Source organism: Mangifera indica, chromosome 7 (genome assembly GCF_011075055.1).
Source record: "Mangifera indica cultivar Alphonso chromosome 7, CATAS_Mindica_2.1, whole genome shotgun sequence".
NCBI lineage: Eukaryota > Viridiplantae > Streptophyta > Magnoliopsida > Sapindales > Anacardiaceae > Mangifera > Mangifera indica.
In genome coordinates, this window is record NC_058143.1 from 9,517,641 (window position 1) to 9,524,326 (window position 6,686).

The following is a 6,686-nucleotide window of genomic DNA, read 5'->3' on the forward strand; positions in this document are numbered from 1 at the left end:
TTTCAATTTTTTAGGGTTTTTACTTTTTGTCAAGTTTTCCTTTTTTTGAAATACTTAATTTGAATGACTTGCACATACATCTTCTTATGCTTGATGAAGTTGATAATAGCACTAGTCTTAGTTGTATGGATATTTTTTAATTTGGAAGTCAATTTTTTGAAGTTCAATACCAATTTATGAGTTTTGATTGTATGCAATTGGTTTTGCTAGATTAATAGAAGCAAAATTTGTACAAGGCAATACCAAATATGTTATTCCATACGAAATCGTATCGTTTCTTAACACTCTAATCAAATATATTGCGTTTTAACACAACATAACTTGATACATAGTTTGAATCAACTAAGGTGTAATCATATCACCTTGAATATTGTTTAGGTCATATTTAAGTTAAAAGATTTCAATATGATTCTAATTCGAGTTACAAAACAAAAATAAAAACTACATGTTTAGTCTTAATAAAGATTCTTCCCATGTACAAACTTACAAAAGAAACTGACATACATAGGAGATTCTATTCCCCCGCATAAAGATCATGATATATGATCATCAATAGGTGTAGATCCCTAATTTATTTAAACCTAGGATTTAGGTGAGCCTTCAATGGATATTTCATCACCATTGTAAACTCCAGCTTCTCTTCCAAATTAACCTCATCTCCTTGCACAGCTTTCCACTCATAGTACCAAATTAAATTGGCTACAAAATATTCCAAATGAAGCATTGCTAAACCAAGACCAGGACAAATTCTCCTCCCAACCCCAAATGGCATCATTTTTATCTCCCTGCTCCCTGTTATGTCAAACACTTCTTCATTATTCAAGAACCTTTCTGGTTTAAACTCCATTGGATCTTCCCACACGTTTGGATCCCATCCCATATCTGCCACCATGAAATTTATTGAAGCATTCTTTGGTACCAAAAATCCATTCAGAATTACGTCCTCCGTTACAGCATGGGGCACCACAAAATGTGCAGGAGGGTGACGCCTTAAACTTTCCAAAACGATTGCTTTCAAATACGGCATCTTCTATCACCTCTCTCTGTTCATCTCCAACAACCCCTTTAATCTCTGCTAATAATTTCTCTTGAATATGTGGATACTTCACCAAATTTGCCATCAGCCATTGCAATGCTGTCGATGTTGTGTCAGTGCCAGCAGCTAAAAACTCCGTGGACAAACTCAAAATTTCATTTTCATCAAGCTTTCTCTTCTCCTCCGGGAGTTCCAAATCAAACAACGTATCTACATACGCTAAAACATAGTCACCATTCACTACTTTAAGATCATGTTTAGCCTTTTCTAATCTGTCCTTTTTCATCTTCCATCTCTCTCTTATCAGCGGCATCAATACTTCATATTGTTCTTTACGAAATTGCAAGAATTCTTTCCACCGTTTGTAAAACAAAATTTTCGTCAATCTTGGCCAGAAATTGAGAATATTAAATCGGCTTAAATTAACCATCATGCGTCGCTGAACATACTCAACTTCTTTAATCTTCTTGTTGTCAAGCTTGTCTCCAAAACACATTAACACTAACAAACAAAACATAGCGTACTGGAAATGATCAATAAGGCGAACTGGCTCACCTGATTTTGACTGAGAGTTGAGACAATCAAGAAGAATTTGCAAAACCCACTTGCGCGCATGTGAATACGACTTGACACGTGAAGGATGGAGAATTTCTGCCGTAAGGTTCCGGCGGAAGAGGCGCCAATTGGGGCCATAAGCAGCGGAGTTGATGTTATGCTGATTACTACCAGTAATTCCTTGAACAGCGGAGGGAGGAGGGCGATCGGCAAAGACGGCTCCGTTTTGAATCAAGGCCTGATGAGCTAGAGAGCGGTCAGCTATGAATATTGCTGGCTTAGAGTTGATTTGGAGGGAAATTATAGGGCCGAGCTTAGTTTGAAGAGATCGGATGATTGATCGAAGTTCCAAGGTAGATTTTCGGAGCAACAATAAATTGCTAATGATGGGAAAGGTGGAAGGGCCTGGAGGAAGTTTGTGGTTGGAGTTTTTGGTGTTGAAATTGCGAAGGTTGAAGAAGGCTTTGATGAGAGCAGAAACACAGAGAGAGCATAGTATGATTAACCAAGTTTCCATTTTTGAGATGAGTAACGAAAGATAGTGGTGAGGGCCGGCATAGAAGATAATTTATGGTTATAAATTATGGCTTGATGAAAAGCCAAAACATTTAATATTTATTTTCAATAGGGAACAAGACATCTTATTAGGGTAAGATTTGAACCGAATTCGTTTAAGCTCAGCTCAAACGAGCCAACCCTAACCGAGCTAAGTTAAGCTCAAACTATTCATCAGATTTTTTAATTAAAAATTTAATATAAAATAACGTTATTCTGACTAATATGTATTAAAATAACCTTTTACCCTTTTCAATATTTATTTATAAATTTCCAATTATATATTCATTCGAAAGTTCAAATATATAATAACAATTATTTCGTTTTCAGGAAGCCAGGCTCGAAATATCTGTACATTTGAGAATGGATTAAAAGATTCCCGTCAAATTTTTTAATACTGCACTAAAATGCGTGTTTTCTTCTTTGCTAAGAAAACTCTTATTTTAGACTTTGTATATATAGCGACATGGTTATGACAGGACTAAATCAAGTTGTAGTCCGGGCTAAGCCTTTGAAAATTAATAAAATCTAGTCCCAATTATTCAATGAAACAGTGTACAATAATAAATAATTGACTCTCAGTGCTTTCTTAAATTTATCTTTAATTCTGCAAATCCTCAGGAAGATTAAATGAATTAATAAAAATTCAATTGTTAATATTAAATTAATTATATGACATAATCCAGTATCATTTATGCAACGACGGGAATTATATGGTAACAGACATGTCAATAGGTCGACTAGGCTGGGATCTAGTCCCATACAGTAATAGGTTTCGAATCGGATCGATTCATAGATTTTTAAAGGCCCAAGGTTTGACCCTATATATATAGGGTTAGGCCACCTCTTAATCGGATCAGTATATTTAAACTATATTTTTTTAACTTTAATTAAAATTTTTAAACACAAATTATTTTTCGATTATTAAAACCGAAGACAGTACTTTAAACATTTTATTTATAATTTCTCACTTATGGCAAAGAAATGTCATTATTACACGATGAAAAATATTAAAAGTTTATAATATAATGCAAATAAATTAATTTACATGCTATATAATTACAAACATAAATAAAATATATATATACCATATCATTTATCTGCTCATATTCAATATTCAAATCTCTGAATTCTTCAAAGATATCTTCTGCCACTTGATTTGAATTTTGAAATTAGCTTGAACTTAATCCTTCATATACATTATCACCTTGACCATGTTTGGGTGTAAATTGGATCACTTATTATCCAGCACGTAGAGTTGAATTTGAGCCTAGTCGAGCTCGAGCTCAGCTCGATTCATATATAGTTGAGCTCGAGTTCGAGCTTGAGCTTGTTGAGCTCGTGAAAGCCAAGCTTGAACTTGGCTTAAATTCGGTTCAGCTAATTTTTCGTTATTAAAACAATGTCGTTTTAATATATATTGGTCAAAACGATGTCGTTTTGTATCAAATTTTTTAATTAGTTTGTATCAAAATTTTTAATTAGAAAATTTGATGAGTAGCTCAAACTTGGCTAAGGCTGACTCATTTCGGGCTCAACCTAGTCGAGCTCGAGCTCGAGCTCTAGCTGGCTCGATTTGAGTCCAGCCCTACCAGCACACATTCACTTGCACTAAAAAGAGATTCGAATACTACAGTCGACACCAGAGATATTAGTAAATCTCGGTCATGGCAGCAAGCATAGGAAAAGTTTATGTCTTGTCTTTCCATCATGCCAAAACATCTAGTTTTTTTAATATTATATCTTTAAATAATTTCTAGATAATAGTTAATATTGATATAATTATAAAATTGACTATAATTTGTATTTTAACTGGTAGACTGCTTATCTTTGCATAAAAAAGAAACCATATGCACGACTTTTTTTCTCATGAACTATCGAAACTTATCTCTGTGTAGAGAACTTTGTTTAATCCTTTTATATTTTTGTTTATAAATACTATATATATCAAGTAAAAAATCTTGAACTTATTCAACAGAATTAACATTGTTATTAATTGACAAATTTTCATTAATAATATTAAATAAATTTTGTAATTCATTGATTTTTGCATTAGATATAAAACAGTAACTACATAACAAAGTAAAGGAATTTCACGTCAATATTTTTAAAATTTTTGTTCTATTTGCCTAAATATATTCTAGAAAGTATGATGAGAGTCATGAGACCTATGTTCTTTAAAAATATCACTTATTTCTATCATACTATATATTATTGAATAAGTTGTTGAATAATACATACCTGAGCAATGGTTCGTGGTTGTCTTCAGTGGCTCTAACATATTCATTTGAGTTATAGTTATCTCTCAATCTTAATCTGTTAAAAAAATGATTCGTCGAATCTTTTAATTGAGTATTGAAGTATCATGTTATAAAAACTTTATACCCTTCACACGCTTTTAACATGAGTTTTGTTGAATTTCACTTAGTTTTACTATCTACTTTTAATTTTTTTTTTCTCAACCCCATTAATTTACATAATTGATTATATGTTTGTATTTGTGATGGGGATGATGAAATGTATGCAATGATATATCTAATTACTTATATATGTTTTTTAGCTAAACTCATGTCTTCTTGAACTATTAAATTAATAACATGACATGCACATCTAATATGAAATAATTTTCTATTAAATAGAGAAGATAAATGATCGTACATATATTCAATAACTTTATCATTATTTTTAGCATTATCAAAAGTAATTGAAAAAATATAATTATTAATTTTATATTTCTCTAAAATATTTGCTAATGTGTGATAAATTGTAAAATCATCATGCATATATTCTAGGTTGTAAATACAATAATTTTTTGTATAATTGTTAATCAAAATTAATATAATGGGTCATTTCACAAAAATACTGTATATCCTAATTTTTAGCAGTCCATAAATAAGAAATTATTGAAATAACACTATTAAAATGTTTTAATTCTCCAATAACTTTTAATTTTATTAATTCATAATTTCTCAAGATATCTAACCTAAGAGTTGACCTAGAAATTCTTTTAAATGTTGGTTTGAACACTATTTTGTATCATCCATTCTAAAATTTCATCTTCCGTGTAAATAAAAAATTGATTAGACTCAACTACATACTTGTTCATGTAATCTTGCATCTTCATTTGATCGTACATGAAAGTTGACAGTTCAGCTTGTCTTCTAAGCTTATGTGAAATTTTTTTTATAGTAATTAGTAACGTATTAGCAAAAATGTCCCATGCCACTCATACTTGTGCATGTCAAACAAGAACAATAATGTTTACATATTGCTCGGCGAATTAATTTTTATTCTATTGTTTCCTCTATTCAATCGAAGTGCTCTCATACCATTGACGTTTCTTTTCTTTTTCTCTCTGTTGAATGCGAACTTGTATCTATACCACTTACACCTGTTGTTGTTCTACCTATTCCACATTGTGCATAATCAATAATATTATCAACACCAACATGATAATATTCAAATGGATTGAATTCATTTGGTATTAGATCCATTTGTAATATTTTGTAATAATAAAATTGAAATAAAAACGAAATTATAAACTCAAAGAATTATTATGAAAGAATTAAGATTGAGAGACTAAAATATTTATAAATAAAATTAGAAATAAAGAAGAATTGGATTAGTTTATATAGAAAAAATAAATAAAAATTTAAAAATTAAAAATTAAACAATGACTCAATCCAACTAACATGTGTTGGAAATAATTAAATATGCTAGGATCAAAATCTGTGAAATCTGTAAATACAAATTTGCGTACCCGTTTCTGCTTTTGATGAAGCATCTTCGAATTCTATGCGAGGTGTTGACGTTAGTCTGTTTTCACGACGCCATTTGCCCACGTACTAATTTCCATTTGGGAGACGAATTTATTGTGCATTGGTTTTGGTAGGAGAGGAGAGTTCATCTCTGTCAAAAATGACGTTATTCTTATTTGCTTTGGGAGGTAGTTAGGACTTTATATAAGAGTCCAATTGCCAATAATAACCGCCAATAACTGCCCCTTGGCAATTAATCAATTCGGGTCGAGTTGACCTATCATGGGTGGACCGGTATCCAATATCTCGCACTCACACATAACGGAAGATCTAAATCAAATGCTTAGCCATAGAATCCCTTACAGCAGTACGTTTCATAATTACAAATGTGTAGTGCGACCTCACGAGCAACCTGCACTTAGGAGTTAAATACTATGCATCTATTAAGAATAGCACAGCCGCTTCAACCCGAATAAAACAAAAACAAAGCGTTAGGCTCACAGCACCCCAGACTTACTCGATAACACTAGCTCCATTTAATCCCTCATTAATTATTGTGTTATTTTCCTATGTATCTATGATCAAGTCCAATCTCCATATGAGTGACATGATTGGCCGACCAATAGACACACGTAATATATATAAGTCTTCCTCTTCTACTCGAAATTCTTAATTTAAACTTAGCTGCTTTTCTAGTCATGTTCCATAGACCGAATCATGCGTGGCCATAGGTTTCAAGCTAAGATAACAACACTAAGAGTAAATATCAAATAACAGTAAAG

At 31.8% G+C, this 6,686-nt stretch overlaps 1 pseudogene; it reads right to left on the minus strand.

The window, feature by feature from the left end:
- Positions 1-421: 421 nt before the first annotated feature.
- On the minus strand, positions 422-2,155 carry LOC123220329 (annotated as a pseudogene).
- Between the last annotated feature and the right edge of the window lie 4,531 nt (positions 2,156-6,686).